The sequence below is a fragment of the Sus scrofa genome, chromosome 17, assembly GCF_000003025.6.
Source record: "Sus scrofa isolate TJ Tabasco breed Duroc chromosome 17, Sscrofa11.1, whole genome shotgun sequence".
Taxonomy (NCBI): domain Eukaryota; kingdom Metazoa; phylum Chordata; class Mammalia; order Artiodactyla; family Suidae; genus Sus; species Sus scrofa.
This window is the reverse complement of record NC_010459.5, coordinates 1,001,890-1,018,848: the sequence shown is the minus strand read 5'-3', so window position 1 is coordinate 1,018,848 and position 16,959 is coordinate 1,001,890. Positions and strand designations below refer to the sequence as shown.

The window sequence follows — 16,959 nt, the reverse complement described above, 5'->3', positions numbered from 1 at the left end:
CGCTCAGTGAGTTAAGTATCAGAGTTGCCACAAGCTGGGCCATAGGTCTCAGATGCAGCTTGGATCCGGTGTCGCCCTGGCTGTGGCGTGGGCTAGCAGCTGCAACTTCGATTCCACCCCAGCTCAGGAACTTCCATATGCCACTGGTGCGGCTGTAAAAAGAAAAAGAAAAGAAAGAAATATGAAATGGTTTATTAGTAACAAATTATTCTTTCCTTCATTAAATAGTTTTGAGTACCTGCAATGGGTCAGGCACTTTTAGGAAGTGAGGATACATCAGTGAACAAAATAAATAACCCTTGATCTCAAGGAGCCTACATTCTACTGGGTGGGGTGGTACAGAGACAAATAAATAATAAAAAGGAAGTTTATGTGGTATTTTTGAAGGGGAAGTGAGTTGTGGAAGAAGAAAAAAAAGAGCAGGTTGGAAGGGGTTGACAGTGGGAGGAAGTAGGCAAGGGGTGGGCATGCAGGGAGTCCAGGGTGCATTTTTGTGCTGTGGTCACCGGGAAGCACCATGGAGGTGACACAGGAGCCAAGACTTGAAGGCCAGAGTTGGTCATGGGAAAACCTGGGAAGAGAAAGAATGTTCCTGCAAAGTCAGCAGCAAGTGCAGTGGGCAGAAGGAGACAAGGTCGGGGGTGGGGGCAAGGGAGTGCAGTATATACCCTGCAGTGCCTTGGAGCCATGGTAAGAACTCTGGCTTATTCTGCAAGAGAAATTGGGAGTCATCAGGGGAGTCTGGGAGCAGAAGAGGGTGACTTGATCTGACTTTTATTTTAGGAGGCTCACCCTGGTGCCTGAATGACTTGGTCAAGGACAAAGGCCAAGTGACCAGCTAGGAGCAGAGAAAACAGGGGGTTCAGACCAAGGGAGAAGCAGCAGGGCGTGAGGAGTGCTCCCATTCTGGAAGCATCATTTAGGCACATTTCTCCAGGCCACAGATATGACATACTCCCCTATTGCTTCTAACACCAATAAATTGAGGCCGCACAGAGCACATCACTTTTGCATAACTCATCTTTAAAGGTAGGTGTAACCAAGAAAAATTTACACGATCTTAGGAAGAATTTGCCCTTCTGAGCAATAAACACTATTCTGTTAATGTGGTCTTCCTGATGGAGACCAGTTTTATTTCAGAAATTATTTCAAATATTTTTTATTTTCATACCCATGCCTCTGAATTAGTTATTGTATATCTAGTTAGGTGAAGACACAGTCTTTACCTAAAAAATTATTTGGAATAATATAGGTTCCAAAGTTTACTTTTTTGCCAGTTTGTTTACATTAATCACATTAACCATATATTTTCCAAATGTCTACTTCATTTCATACTATTTAGAAGCCACAATAGTTAGAAGGGGGTAAATCCCTTAAGAGAAAAGTGGCCGTGATAGGAATGTTTTACCTTAAAATATTAACGCATCCACACACCAGAGCCATAAGATCACTAAGATTACAATGAAAAATGATGATTGCTATTTCTATACCTTTTATCTTTTTCCTTTATAATGAATTTACTCACATGAAATCCACGAGGAGGCTTAGGGTTCAAGTTAGGGGAGAATTAGGGTTTGCTTCAAAAAGAAGGAAGGAAGATTTTGAGTTCTTTGTTGCATTTCCCAAAAAAGTCTGCTTTTACCTTACGAACATCATTTCTTTCTTCTAATTCCTATTTCATCTGAAAACCTCAGGATCAAAGAAGTTGCATAAAATGCCAGATCTCATAGACGTAATTTCTAAGTATAAGCTTCTGTTGTGTCAGCTTCCTCCCATTCTTTTAAATCATAGGGCAAAAGATTGTGCACAGATATTGTGAGTAGTCACTGACTGTGATATGAATAATGAGCACAACTCGACCTCCTCGATGCTGATCTGATGCAGGACGGGGTGCACTTGTTAAAGTGATGAAGGCTGAGTGGTTGCCAGGAGTCAGACAGAGCTGCATTTGAAGCTCAGCTCAGCTGGTTACGAGCTCTTTGTCACAGTTGTATTTCTTAGCCTCTAGTTTTAAATCTAGTAGTGGCCTTTCTGAGGTGTGAAGCAGAGAAATACCATCAGTTTCAGGACTGGCGTTTAAGGAAAGGATAAACAATGTTCTTCAACTGGGACCTGGGTACTTAATTGCTGTTGGGGTAGCATTCATCCTAGGCTTTCTCAACGGACCAAGCCAGGATGCAGATGTATAGACATTCAGACAGATACTTGTTTGTGTGCACCTGTGTCTGTGTTTGCATAGACCTGTCTTGCATATAATTTCACTGTTTTCATTTACATGAATACTGGCATTCATTTTAGCAGGATTTCTGTTTTGATTTGGGAGGCCTTTTTGCATGGTATTATACCAAATATTCAGATAGCAAAGAGTTCAGTTAGCAAGGAATTAGAAAACATCTGGTACATAGTAAGCATCAGATAACTATCTTTTATCATTTATTATAAACATGGGTGGTTTGATGACCTCTCTGTCCTTTGCTCTGAGGCAAATAATTGGAAGAAAGGGATTAAGAAAGAGTTACAAGTCACAATCATAGAGTGGAATTTCTGATATCATTCTGTATCACTGCAGCAGACATTATCAAGCATGCTAAAACGAAGTATAGGTGTGTGTCCAAGGTGCTTAAATCTCAGATGTTGTCCTTTTACCTTAAAACAAATTGACATTTCTATGTGGAAGGTGAAATGGCATCCACTTTGCCAAAGTGTCTGTCATTCCTGGAAAGAATATAAACTGGTCAATGGGCAGATTTCCTCAGGGATTTTTCCTAGATGTAGTATTGGCAAACCCTTCTCTGAATAGGAAGTTAGCCACTGCATAGCTAAATATTATTTTAACATATTATTAATTAAAGTAATACTTATTACTACCTTAAAGGGCGTGAAGGTAAAGTGAGAATTACTTTCATCCTGTCAGAAGTAATTTCTCAAGCCCATGCAATTGATGAACCTACTATTCATCAATAAGTAACCAGCTCACAGATATCAATTTATTTTTATAATCTACTCATAAATAAATTTGATGGATGTTTTTCCTTATAAGGAGCAGACTATTTGTGCATGCTCTGGACAGTAAAATTAATCATTAACCTAAGGTTCATGAAAAATTAATTTAGAATGAGTTGACAGCAGTCATGTGGGCCATTATTACTTTGTTAGAGACAAAACTTGCTGATATTTCTCTAATGCTACTGTGAGACAGTACGAAAAGAATATATATATATATATATATATATGTATGTATGTATATATATATAGGTCTTTGCCCCAGTTCCTGGCATGGTGTCCTAAAACTCCTGAAGTTTCCTAGTGACAAGAGCACTGGGAGCATCTTCTCTTCTAAGATTTGGTCTTTGAGTCCCCTTCCTGACACCGAGTTCCAAGTTCTGAAACCCCTTAGAGTTTTCTGGATGATAACAGTGTCCATTATTCTAATAAAGTAACTCTTGGTGGGTTCCTGAATGGGGGCTGGTCACCAGGAAGACCAAACAATGATCAAAAGCCTGGAATTCTCAGTTCCATTCCCACTGTTCAACAAAGGAAGAGGGGATACAAGTGGAGTTAAGAATTGATCCTGCCAATGTGGTAAAGCCCTTCATAAAAACCACAATAGTTTGGGGTTTGAAGAGCTTCCAGGTTGGTGACTATGTGGAGGTGCTTAGAGAGAGGCACACCTGGCCAAGGCGTGGAAGTTCTGCCCCTTCTCACACACCTGTCCTCTGCATCCCTTCCATCTGGTTGTTCATCTGTGTCCTTCCTCATATAGTTTTGTAATAAACTGGTACACAATAAGTAATCTGTTTCCTGAGTTTGTGAGCTGCTCTAGCAAGTTAATTAAAGGTGGGTTCCTGAATGGGGGCTGGTCATGCAATCAGCAGGATCTTGGGAGCCTCTGATATATAGCCAGTTGGTTAGAAGCGAAGGTGACAGCCTGGATTCGCTATTGGTGTCTGAGGTAGGACAAAGGCCGTCTTGTTGGACTGAGCCCTTAACCTGTGGAATCTGACACTATCTCCAGGTAGATGCTGTCACGTTCGAGTTGTTAAATTGTAGGATAACCAGCTAGTGTTGCAGAGAATGGCTTGGTGGGAGAAAAACTCCCGCGGATCTTGTGGTGGAAGTGTGAGTGTGGTGATTGTGAGAGCACAAAGGAAAAACAGACAGGAGGAGTACTGTAGGTTTTTCCTACACAACTGCTGTGTTATATGTGTTCCTGTTAATGAACAATACCCTTGCTTTAGAGCCAGGGTGATCATGATCACTTCTTGCACATAATGGAGTTTCCTCTCTATGTCTTAACAAAATCAATTTGATCACTGAGTATTGGTGTTAGAGGCTCATGTGTGTTTGGTAGTTGACACGTGGCCAGAGTTAACAGAGTCTCTGCAGTGTCTGGTTTATTTGGGAGGATCTTGACATTACCTGTTTGACATGAAATTAAGTAATCTTAATTTCACCTGGAGATGCTACAATATAATGATGTAACTTTACAGATGATTTTACAAGTGAAGGAATTTGAAGTCAGAAAGGTGATGTAACTAGTACAGAACCACGGTTAGTGGGAGAGCAAAATCCAGAATCCGGACATTGTATTCTGATCCCCAAGTGCCTCCTTGTTTAGTCTTCATTTATTATTATTTATTTTAATTTTAGTGGCTCCTGCAGTATGCAGAAGTGCTGGGGCCAGGGATCGAGTGACAATGGAAAATCTTCAACTCACTGAGCCACCAGGGAACCCCGCCCCAAGTGCCTCCTTAAAATATAAGGAAGGAGTGAATGAACTGTGTGTGATCAGATCTATGCATCAGACACTCTGAGGAAGGCTTGTCTGGAACATCATCAACTAAAGCAAGAATTCAGTATTCATAACACTGAGAGAGGCTGCAGGTAGTAATTTTTTGTTTGTTTGTTTTGTCTTTTTGCCTTTTCTAGGGCCGCTCCCGTGGCATATGGAGGTTTCCAGGCTAGGAATCTAATCAGAGCTGTAGCCACCAGCCTACACCACAGCCACAGCAACGTGGGATCCGAGCCACATCTGTGACCTACACCACAGCTCACAACAACGCCAGATCCTTAACCCACTGAGCTAGGCCAGAGATCGAACTCACAACCTCATGGTTCCTAGTCGGATTCATTAACCACTGTACCACAACGGGAACTCCCTGCAGGTAGTAATTTTAAAGAGAAAAAAAAGTATATTGACTTGCATTTGACAACTCTGACTTTACTTTCTCAAAAATTATTGCTTTTGTAGGCATTGCAACCCTAAGGAGAGCATGAGAAATACATTTTTATTGGCACAGATCTTATTTTTTAAATAGTGTCATTTTGTAACTATGTATATTACTAAGCTACAGTGCATGAACTCTACCAAATCAATTAAAATTATGATTTTTTTTTTCCTTTCTTGGTTTTTGTTTTGTTGGTCATTTGGATGCTAGGTGGTGATTTATCTCAGTGCTGCCCAGGATACGGTGAGTTTGCTAATGATACTAATTACATACACATTATTTAGTGTTTTGTTTTTTAATCCCTGACTCTCCACCTTGATGTCGAACTGCTCATTATACTGCAGAGCTCAGAAATATGCTCCTTTTTGTACATCAAGTGCATCCACTTAGCATTTAGAATTGGCATGGATTTAATTCTCCTTAGACATTTTCTGTTGGACCATACAAAAACACAACTAAAACAACCAGGGTTCAAAAGATGTATTTTTTGTTGTTGTTTTTTTGTTTTTTGAGCAGAAATAATGAGCCTGATTCTCTGACTCACAGGTCACAGATGGTTAGCTAGAGAGAAAGAAAACAACTTCCTCTTGCCTGCTGGTCAGGAGCAGGTCTAACCTCCCTGTTTCTTCTACCCCCAGAGCCTGCTGCATCCCTGAGAAGAGATGCCCTCCCACCCCCAGGCCCTGCTTCCGGCTTCCCTGCCTGACCGATACTCAGGGAAGGTCTGGGTTGTAGCCCAGAGGGTGACAAGGTTTTTGTAGCCAGTGCCTGGAACAGCTGCAGGCAAGGCTTCCTGTCATAGGCTCTTCCCCTTCCATGGAGGCAAAGGGCTCCTCCAAGATCAGGGACAACTGGTGGAGTCTTTGTAGTGATCATCTCAGGCAAAAGAGCAAGTGAATTTTTGCTCTGTTTGTTTTTAACTGCCAACTATTGTTCATGTCATTTAGGGCCAGGATTGCATTTTATTTTATTTTATTTTATTTTATGTATGTATGTATGTATGTGTGTATTTATCTTTTTGCCTTTTCTGGGGTTGCTCCCGAGGCTTATGGAGGTTCCCAGGTTAGGGGTCTAATTGGAGCTGTAGCTGCCAGCCTACACCACAGCCAGAGCAACTCGGGATCAAGCCATGTCTGCAACCTACACCACAGCTCACAGCAACGCCGGATCCTTTACCTGCTGAGTGAGGCCAGGGATCAAACCCGCAACCTCATTGTTCCTAGTTGGATTCGTTAACCACTGAGCCACGACGGGAACTCCTCAGGATTGCATTTTAATCGAAGTAGATGACTTTGAAGAGGATAAGGACCAAAAGACTTTTCTCCAAACTCTAGAAATATATGGTAGCAGTTTGCTTTTATTCCTCTTTCTATCATACCCCCTTTTATTCTCTCTACAGTATCTACATACTAGTTGCTCGATAAATTGTTACTGGTTTGATTTGACTCAGTTATCATCATATTAGTTAACCTCACCATGGCATCTGGCTCTGCTGCAAAGTTCATCATGCGCTGGGAGTAAGTCCAGCTCTGACCCAAGCTCCCTCCTCACCCCTTTGAAAGCCAGATGAAGCCATGGGGAAGCTCAGGCCCCCAGTCCTGCAGACTTGAGACCTAGGGACAGTGGAGCAGAGGAGAACCGTCCCCCATGACTGTCGGACCAACCTTTCTGGATTTTATTCACCTTCTCCATCCTTGAATGTGGAGCTGAAAGCAAATCAATCAGTCAACTCACTTGATCAGCATTTTCGAGGTGCCTTTTCCCAGGCCTAGTACAGTGCTGAGCACTGGGAATATAGAGATACAAGATATGGTTCTCTTTCCTTCAGGGAACTCAAAGGTTACAGAGATGTGTGCAGCCAGGGCCAAACTGTCTTAGGCCTGATGAGCAGAATGCAGATATGCATGGTCTGGCAGTAGGTAAAGCCCAGAGAGCCAGCCTGATATTTAAAAGGCAGGTTCATAAGCTTTACACCAAGCTCATGACTGGTGGTTTCCATTTCCCACCCAAGACTCCTGCTGGGGTCTAGTGAGGACTGAGTGAGGCAGTGGGAGGTGAGACCACTCACCTAATGGCTTGTACAGGTTTTCCCCTGCTATCTGAAAGTGGAGTCTTCCTACAAAATCTTTCCTAAGCTGAAATGGCATAAAGGAAGGAAGCAATTACCTTAGGACATATCTTATTAACAGATGCTCAAAATAAATCGAGATAAAGCACAGATGCCCACAGGCACAATTCTAAGCTATGACGACTTGATGCTGAGATACTGAGTGTGGTTCCCAGGGAAGGAGCTGGGCGTGGGTGCTGCCTCTACAAAGGCTGCTACAAAACAAACACTGAATGCCATTTTATTTATTTTTTTATTTTAAATGATTTTTTTCCCATTATAACTGGTTTACAGTGTTCTGTCAATTTTCTACTCTACAGCATGGTGACCCAGCCACACATACATGTACATATTCTTTTTTCTCACATTATCATGCTCCATCGTAAGTGACTAGATATAGTTCCTGGTGCTATGCAGCAGGATCTCATTGCTTATCCACTCCAAAGGCAATGGTTGCATCTATTAACCCCAAATTTCCAGACCATCCCACCTGAATGCCATTTTCACTTTTCACCTTTTTTTTTTTTTTGGTAAAAGAGAATGTCATCTTTGGATTTCTTTCAGTTAGCGAAAAACAGCAACTTGTGCAGGTCTTTTGTCAAAGTGAAGTGGTGTAAGGTGAATTTTCGAAAAGCTCCGGTACCTGTGTCTAGATCTATTACAAAACCTCATTACAGGTTTGAAGGAAAATAAGAGTGAAGGAACTTAAATCCTAATTGTCATTCTTACCATCTTTGATCTTGGACCAGCTGTTTATTGCCCTTTGAAGATCACTTGGAGTCAGAATGACTCCAATGGGTGGGCAAGAATAATTTGCGCTTTAGCAGGAGTAAGGAGAGTGGGGTAAAGGTCGACTCTCTCAGCCCTCAGGAGGCCTGCTTCTAACCCTCAGCATAGCCCAGAGCAGCCAGACTCTGTATCCTGAATGAATGTGGTGTGTGGGAGGGGATTGAGGCAGAGAACCTAGTGCCACAACCAAGTCCCTCTCTTGGCCAGCACCAAATGGAACCAAAAGACAGATCAACCTGGAGAAAGTTTGAGTGGAGGGGGATACTTCAGGTGGCCTAGTTGGAAACAAAAGCTGAAGTTGAACTGTGAGCAAGGGTGTGGAGTTGAGGGAATCAGTGGCAGAGTTGCAGTCTTTATTTTCAAAGTTGGTAAATACATTCCAAGACCCTCAGGACGTTTCTAAACCGAATCATCTATTAAGACATTTCATGATTCAACAGACATGTATTAAATGCCCACAGTGCACAAGCCAAAGGCATTAAAAGATTAATGAGGCTTGAGAGAGAGAGGGGGATGGGAAGATTAAGAGGTACAGACTTCTAGTTGCAAAACAAATGAGCCAGGGGTAGAAAAATGTACAGTGTGGGGAACATAGTTGAAAAAAAAAAAGTATATATTAAATGTATCCAATTTTGTTCCATGTCAATTATATACCAATAAAGCTAAAAATGTTCCCCATAATGTTAAAAATTGAAAAGAACATTTGATAAGGCTTGTTCTCTGTCCTCAAAGAACTCCCAATTTAGCAAATAGTATTTATAAAGGAACAGGTGCAACAATAGACATTAGAACAAAATGTTACAGGAACATGAAGAATGGAGTGATTACTTGTGATTAAGCAGGTCAGGAAAGCTTAATAGGGGAAGAGATTTTAAAATGATCAAATAGGATGGGAAAGGGCCATTTGCATTGCCAAGATGTTTAAATATGTCCAGACTTATTTTCGTTTGCCCTATTTGCAAGAATGCTTCAACTGTTGAGATGCTTATAAATTAGATGCTAATTAATGAAGTGAAAATGACACAGGGAAGAGATCCAGATTTATTTTAGAATGGCATAGTAGACATGAGCTCCTTTCTAAAGTCAAGTTATGCAAATAAAACTAACTGCATTTATAATTGTAAGAGACTTGGGAATGTTATTTAATATGTAAATCTATTCTAACAGGGGATATTTATAATGCCAACAAATTTTCTATTTAAGATAATGTATATTTAACAACATGCATTTCTAGTTTTTTTAAAATAATTTTCTCTTCAATATTAATGTTTTTCTTCTCTTGTGCATAAAGATAGTATGTTTGCTATAGCACAGTTTCTCAAACTTGATGGATCTTGCTCTGCTTTTATTTTCTATCCTTGCTTTAAAAAATATTTTTATTGAGTTATACCTGCACAAATCTTAAGTATACCATGCAATTAATTTTACATACATGTATATATATATTTTTTTTTTTGGTCTTTTTTTCTGCTATTTCTTGGGCCGCTCCCGCGGCATATGGAGGTTCCCAGGCTAGGTGTCGAATCGGAGCTGTAGCCGCCAGCCTACACCAGAGCCACAGCAACGCTGGATCCGAGCCGTCTCTGCAACCTACACCACACCTCACGGCAACGCCGGATCGTTAACCCACTGAGCAAGGGCAGGGACCGAACCCGCAACCTCATGGTTCCTAGTCGGATTCATTAACCACTGCGCCACGATGGGAACTCCACATACATGTATATTTATGTAACTACCATTCAGATGAAACTATAAAACATTTCCAGAACCTTCCAAAGCTCCCTCATGACATCTCTCAACTAATACTGAACCCTGCAGAGCTGACTACTGTTGTGATTTTATCACTGTAGACTAGTTTTGCTGGTTCTCGAAGTTTACATAAATGGACTCTTTTAGAACATACTTTTTTTTTTTTTTTTTGGTCTTTTTAGGGCTGCACCCACAGCATATGGAAGTTCCCAGGCTAGAGTTTGAATCCAAGCCACATCTGCAACCTACACCACAGCTCAAGGCTACGCCCGGACCCTTAACCTACTGAGTGAGGCCAGGGATGGAACCCGCGTCCTCATGGATACTAGTTGGGTTTGTTATTGCTGAGCCATATTGGGAACTCCAAGACATGCTTTTTTGAGTCTGGCTACTTTTCTCAACATTATATCTCTAAGACTGAACCATGTCCCTGGTAGTTTGTTCTTTTTCATTGATGTGTTGCTGTATTTTACTGATGACTATACCAAACTACGAATCTGTTTCTGTGGATGGCATATTTCCATTCGGGCTCTTATGTCCAAGTCTTATAGATGTCTTAGGTGAACGTATGCATTCATTTCTCTAGGGGAAATAAGAGTGGAATTTCTGGGTCATAGGATAGGATATATGCAGGTGTTCAGTAGAAACTGCTACGTTCCCCAAGTGGAAAAATTCAGACTCATCCCAGCTGGGATGAGACACGTGATATTCTCAACTTTTTAGATTTTAGCCATTCTAGAGAGTGTATACTACATCTCATTGTTTTAATTTTTATTTCACTAATGACAATGTTGAGAACCTTTTCATATGCTTATTGACCATTTGGATATCTCCTTGGGGAAGCCTGTTTTAATATTTTGCCCTCTTTTTCAGAGTTGGGTTGTCCTTTTTAAAACTGAATTGTAGGGTTTCTATCTGAAAGGAATCCTTGAACAGATATATATACTGCCCAGACTTTAGCATGCCTTTCATTCTTTTAATGGTGTTTTTGTTTTTGAAAAGACATTCTTGACTTAGTTCAGATGGACCTATGTTTTCTCTTGTGGCTAGTGCGTTCTGCATCCTTTTAAAGAAATATTTGCCCCCTCAAGAGAAAAATTCTCACAGAGTGAAAACAAAAAAATGTTAGCATTTCTCACAGAACCTTCAAATTTCCAAGAATTTATATTTAGATTCCACTAGAGAACCATGTTCTATGTGGTTATAGAACATTCCGGACAGATACATAGATAGATCTCCCCAAAACAATGCCAAAATACACACAGGGTAGGTTCCATTTTAAACCAAATAGTCAAGGGGCTTTAACTTTAGAGGAGCAGTTACTCAGAATTATTATATAGTAAATAAAGGTAAGTAAATACATATTAAGTAAATATTTTTGCTCTATTATGTTTCAAAGATTGAATAATATGAAAAAGTTTGGAAAAAAATGTGTGAGATGAAAAAAGCAATTCACTTGAAGACACTTGAGCAAAACCTTGGTCCTTCCTCCCCCTCTGTACCTAATTTGGAACTATCATGTCTCCCTTTACTTTTTATCACTACTCCAACACACACACACACACACACACACACATGCACACGCACACATGCGCACGCGCGAGCACACACACACACACACACACACGCACACTAATAGTCCCAAAGAAAGAACACAACTGAGATATTTATGGCTTCTGAAACATGCTCTAACTTGACAGTTCAGGAACATAGCAGATGGTCTATAATAACTGAAATATTATTGAACACGTCTTAACTACATGCTCATTTCTTAAAATCTAAAACATCTGGAGAGTCATTATTCCCAGCAAAGGAATATACTCAAATTTTTCATATTTTTTTAGGGCCACACCTGTGGCATATGGAAGTTCCCAGGCTAGGGGTCGAGTTAGAGCTGCATCTGCTGGCCTACGCCACAGCCACAGCACTGCCACATCGGAGCCACATCTGCGACCTGCACCACAGTTTGTGGCAATGCCAGATCCTTAACTTACTGAGCAAGGCCAGGGATCAAACCCATATCACCACAGATACTAGCTAGGTTCTTAACCCACTGAACCACAACGGGAACTCCATATTTTCATATTCTAATATATCATATTATCATACAATTTTAGATAGACAGTCAGATATAGATACATGATAGAGAAGTAGGTGGGTAGGTAGATAGATAACAGATTTCAAATAATTAGTCATATTTAAATGCAATTATTGTTTTCTGTATCGAACATAAATTTTCTAATTTTCAAATCTCTGAAAAGCTTATAAACATCAGGATCTTGGGTAGTAGCATGTCTTTATTTATGATACCCCAAAATTCTGAGTCATCTTTTTGTATGAATTCTTTGTATAAGTAGGAGTTTAATTATCTACAAAACATTTCTCTCTGAAGCAAGGTTCCAACTAGAAATAAAGAGACACACCAAGAGTTTATATGCCTTACGAGGGTCAGATCAAATCAATGAAATATTTGAAACTGTATTTTAAAATTTGGCAGAGATAACTTCCCTAATGTTCAGACTAAGATAATTCATAATACTAAGATTCTGCGGTTTGTTTTTTTTCTTTTTGAGTATGATCTTTTACCAATTAGTCATGATTATTTTGAGAAGAAAAAAAAACCCTCAGTGTAAGAATATTGTCTTTTATTTTCCTTCATTTGTTCATTCATTTTAATGCCTTGTTTATTAAAAAAAAAACTTTGTGAATGATAAATGCAACCAAGGGTTACATATGCTTTGACAGAAGGGGTGTGGGGAACAGTGGGTCTCAAAGAAGAAGGTCATTCCGCTTGGGGTGGAGAGGGATTTAGAAAGGTTTTGTAGAGCCACAGAACAAGTCTTGAAAGATGAGTAGGTCCTTTATTTGCCCGTGTCCTCTCTTCCTCAATTTTCTTTTACTCTTATCTTCACTGCTGTTCCATTTTCCAAAAGTGTTTTTGTGCATGACTTCTCACTGGTGCAGCCAGTGGAGATGGAATCTGGAAGATCCCTAGTTAGTCTTAGTTCTACAGAATTCATGTCTGCTCCTGGGCCCAGTGTCAACAGATCGCTTACCAATAACAATGTACATAAGAAACAGCTTAGGGAAGACGCTTGCAAGACTCAGATCAGGGAGATATCTTGTATTTGTAGGAAAGCTCTGAAGCTTGACTCAGGTAGCAGAGGTAGAGGAAATGTGGTCATCTTTGGTTTAGCTCTGAAAGTCGGATGACGTCTGGGCTTTCAGTCATCCGTTCTGGGTTGGACTGTTCCTTCCTGTGCTTACATACATCCCATTCTGTTCTACAAGGAGCAGGACTGAAGTTCAAATAGTAAGGAGCTTAATGACACCATATTTCAAACAATTAGATTCCCTACGGGTTTTAGTTCAACAATTAGGATGGACATGAACCAGCTGAGTAGTTCTTCCTCAGGTCCAGTTCACAAGGATCCTTTGGCTTTGGGGGGAGGAATCTACATCTCTACTATAGTTTTTTTCCTGCTGGATTTTTTTCTGAAACTTATAACTGATTGTTGAGCAACATCCTCAGCAAAGGGATGGTGATAATTAATTTATGTCTATTTACAAAAGAAAAATGAAATACAGAGATAACAATCTGAACTGAAGAAATTATGTATTATTCACCAAAAAAAAACACACATTTCTTCACTATTGCTAAGATAATGGGCTACATTTTTCCATCCTGCCAAGTTATTTTTCTTTTTAATTCTTTCCCAAAGGGTTATGCTTATTCCTTTCTCACATTGTTAATCAGACACGTTTTCTACTTCATGATTTTTTTTCTCAGCACGTTTACATTTGGAAGACATTTTTATTAAATGGGAAAGAATTTAGGATTTTTAAATGTTTGAGACTTTCAGCTGGAGGGAAGGAAAGAGGAAGGGAGTGGATACCTAATATTGTTTTTGTAATTTACATGCATTTTGCTAAGGAAGACCCCAGATTGTATGTTTTAGACCTGCAAAATCCTGGATCTGCCTGGTGATATGGTCCATAAAGGGCCTGGCAGGGTGTCCGGCTCACACAAGATCCTCAGGAAAGGGTGGTGCTCCCTCTTCATTTGTCTCTTATTCTTGAAAGCGGCATCGATCTCACTCTGGCCATTTATGCATCCCGATCTCTAGCTTGGTGACCATGCTAAGGAATATTCTCAAATAATTGTTGAATGACTGATAAAAAGCAGGACAGGAGAGAGGGAGAAACTGACTCATTGCTATTTTCCTTCTCATACCACTAAGGGTACCAAATAATTGACCTTTCATTTATTTTAACTCTAGCGAACACAGACAACTTTCTATTGATGGATAGCAGAGGCTTCTTGGTATGTAGTACTGTGGTTTTTAATGGGCAGAGTAAGAAGTGGTAGATACGAATTTCGTGGGGAAATATGTTATTTCTGACGTCATCAAAATGCTTCAAGGTAGAGACAATATATTAATAAAGGCAGTCTGTTTTGTTGATTATGAGTCTCATAGGCTGCTGACCCTTTTAGAAAACCATCATGTTTTTTTTCAAAGAAATTATTTGGAAGAGATCTGAGAAGTTCTCCTTTATTTTCTACTCTGTATAGCTTGTATGTTTTCCACTCTCTTCCAAAAAAATTTTAGACTTTTTTCAAAACATTAAGCAATATTCCTGGATCCCGATTATTACTCTAAGTAAAAATCTTAAAAATTACCCTCTCTTCCCAGGGCAAATTGTGAATCCAGAGATACTATGACCACCATCTCAGGAGAAATACAAATTTGGCTTTAACTTTTTTTTCAAAAAGCTTCCTCTTACCTTGGTTCCTTGGATCCCCACTTTTTCCTACCTTTCTGACTATTCATTTCTTAACCTCTTTATGGACTTCTGTTTTTCTCCTCCCTTAAACTCAGACATTTTCTAGGCTTATGTCCAAAGTTTCTTTCCTTCTTTTTATGTTCTCCCTGGAAAATTGCACCCAGATCTCTATCTTCATCTGCCTCAAATGCCTCCAGGGCTCTCCCTTGAGCCCCAAGCTCTTTCTTGAGCTCATGAGCCTTATAGTCAAGTGTTCTTGGGAGTCTGGGACCTAAGTCGTATAAAGATTCACGAATATGGTCCAGAGTCATCTGGTTTATGACTTTGGAGAAGGAATACTGTGCTCTAGCCCTGGGGCCCCGGATAAAGCTGATGGTAAAGAAATGAAGGTCTACAGAGCTGAAAAGGTGCACAAGCTAATTTAATGATCTAATGGTAAATCGATAGAAAGGGGATAATACTTCTTAACTAGTTTCTGCGATTGAAAATGGTAAAATTAACACAAGTTAATTATTTCTATTTTCACTCATTCAGCTGACTACTCCCCATTAATCTGTTAGAGTGCTTTTTTATTTTCAATCTTTGCCTTTCAATTTTCTTAGTTATTTTTGTAAAACTTAAAGTATTGCACTTAAAAGGCCTGTGAAAAATAACTAAGGACAATGTGTTCCATCATTAAAATAATACACAGACTTCAAATTAAAAAATGACTCTCTATTCCAAAGCTTAAATATAATGACACTCAAAAAACAATTTTATCTGATAAAATTCAGGTCATTGATGAAAGTTCAATAAATAGTATTCTCTATAGCAAATAGTACTTTTATTTGATTATTAGTTCAATTGGTTTTTATCTGTTTTAAATGTTGGATTCAGCATCCTCAGATATGTTGGATTATCCTGTTAACGCATGGAAAGGGACAATCCTGTTAACATATGGAAACAGCAAATTTCAGATAGATAGCAATTAGTTATATAGGATCCTAACCCCTGTCTCCCTATAACATTTGTCACCATCACATCCTCACATTTTGAATCTCTTATTCCTCCCACGATCAGTACCCCAGTGTTCATGAGGCAAGGAAAAAGAAACAAAGCTTAAATATAAGCCTCAACAGATCCATACTTTAACAGACATTGAGTAAAGAGACTTTGATCACAAGAGATATCAAGACCCAGAAGGACTAGTTAAGAGGGAACGTTTCTCAGACAGAAAAGGAAAAGTTAAGCAGAGAGGCGAGAACGAGCTGCCTGTTCTGTGTGTTCCCTGCCCCTCACTCCAAGATTTGATGCTCTTGTCACCACTGACCTCTCCATCTGTGAAGTGCTCTTATTACGACGGTCGTGACAAGACATTCTCTTGATTGTCTTCCCTTCTCCCCACAGGCAATGTTCCAGTCTCCCAAGAGGGTTCTTCCACTTTGGCCCAATGATGAAAACTCTTCTCTTTTATTTAATTCTCTTATGGAACTGACTAGGAAACACACAGCCTATTCTTGGGTCCATGTTATAAACTCCAGTTTTTAAAAATCAAATTCCCTGAATATTTTTATGTTCTACAGTTTTCATCTCAGTATCTATAATGTTTTAAAATATGCCTATATAATGCCCCCACATATCCTTAAGGAGTAAAAAGGAAAAACGTTGGGATTATAATTTTGATCTGGATATGCTTTGAACATGGTCATCCTAATGGGTAGTTCATCCAAGACGGCTAAAAGATTGCTCTTTTGTATTTCCTTTTAGAGTAGGCTTCAACTACTTACTCTCCAAATAAATGGTGTGAAGAAGGGATTGGCAGGTGCTGTAGACATCACCATGGTGACTCTTCATAAGGGAACTTGACAGCTGAGTAAATTAAGGTTTGTATTACAAAGTCAGTAACCCCCAGACTGCTCTTTCCAGTTCTGTAAGTTCCTCAGGCATTCAGAAGAGGGCTAATGAATCAAGTATTTCATTACTTCAGAAAGCCTGACCCACAAAATATGTATTTATCACTTCAGTTTGTCCTTTGACTGCTACACAGTTTAGCACGATCAAATTTTTTGTTCTTTCTGTGGCATTTGCTCTAAGCAAATATGACCTCAGTGCTAGATTCCAGCCAACACTGAAAGGGTCACACCCTCTCTTTAGTTTCTCCCCTCAAGACCAGCTACGTAATTCTAGCGGCTCACTGCAAAATAAAAATGTTGGAACCATTTGTTGAAAAAGTATTAAGAAGGTCAAAACAATGATATCACAGCATTAAAGCAAGCCAAGTCCCTTTGTGCAGGTTGTATGTCCACGAAGGCAGCGGGGCTC

The 16,959-nt window shown here is 39.7% G+C and overlaps 1 long non-coding RNA gene across 2 annotated transcripts in view; it reads left to right on the top strand.

Annotated features, from left to right (window-relative positions):
* LOC102168194 overlaps nucleotides 1–16,959 on the top strand; it is a 96,146-nt gene that overhangs the window by 42,305 nt on the left and 36,882 nt on the right. The window contains exon 1 of one of the 2 annotated variants that reach the window (XR_002339875.1): nucleotides 11,858–16,520. The exons of the other annotated variant lie outside the window; for it this stretch is intronic. This is a non-coding gene — a long non-coding RNA (uncharacterized LOC102168194). Of the gene's footprint in view, nucleotides 1–11,857; nucleotides 16,521–16,959 lie in introns of those variants that run through there. 2 annotated transcript variants of the gene reach the window in all.